Genomic DNA, 465 nt, shown 5'->3' on the forward strand with positions numbered 1-465 from the left:
CGCTTGGTCCCTGCCCTCCCCCCGAGCAGGCCTGGGCCGGCTGGAAGGAAAGGTGCCGGCTCCGTCCCATCCCCGGCAGCGACGGGCTGCCGGTGGAAACAGCCAGCAGCAGCTAGTAAACCCGAGCCCTCCTCAGGAGGGGAACCCTACAGCTATCTTCTCACCTTCCCAGAGAGTACATATGTCGCCCCGGTTCTGCTTTCTGCTTATTTTTATAGCGGGCTCGCCCGTCACGGCAGTTATTTAATATGTGGTTCCCCGCTAGGCCTTGCCGTTTGATTGCTGTCACAAATGATATCAGGTGAAATTCCTCATTGCTTCTGCAATTACACAGTAGCCCACTGCTACTCGCTTTTCCAGCCCCTCGAGTTAATTGTTTTCCCACTGTAAGCCGCATACTGCATGCACGTAGAGCAAGCAAAAACCCAAACCCTCCAAAACTCATATTTCTCAGATTTTATGTTA

Source organism: Pygoscelis adeliae, unplaced genomic scaffold (assembly GCF_000699105.1).
Source record: "Pygoscelis adeliae isolate BGI_AS28 unplaced genomic scaffold, ASM69910v1 Scaffold25, whole genome shotgun sequence".
In the NCBI taxonomy this organism is placed as follows: Eukaryota; Metazoa; Chordata; class Aves; order Sphenisciformes; family Spheniscidae; genus Pygoscelis; species Pygoscelis adeliae.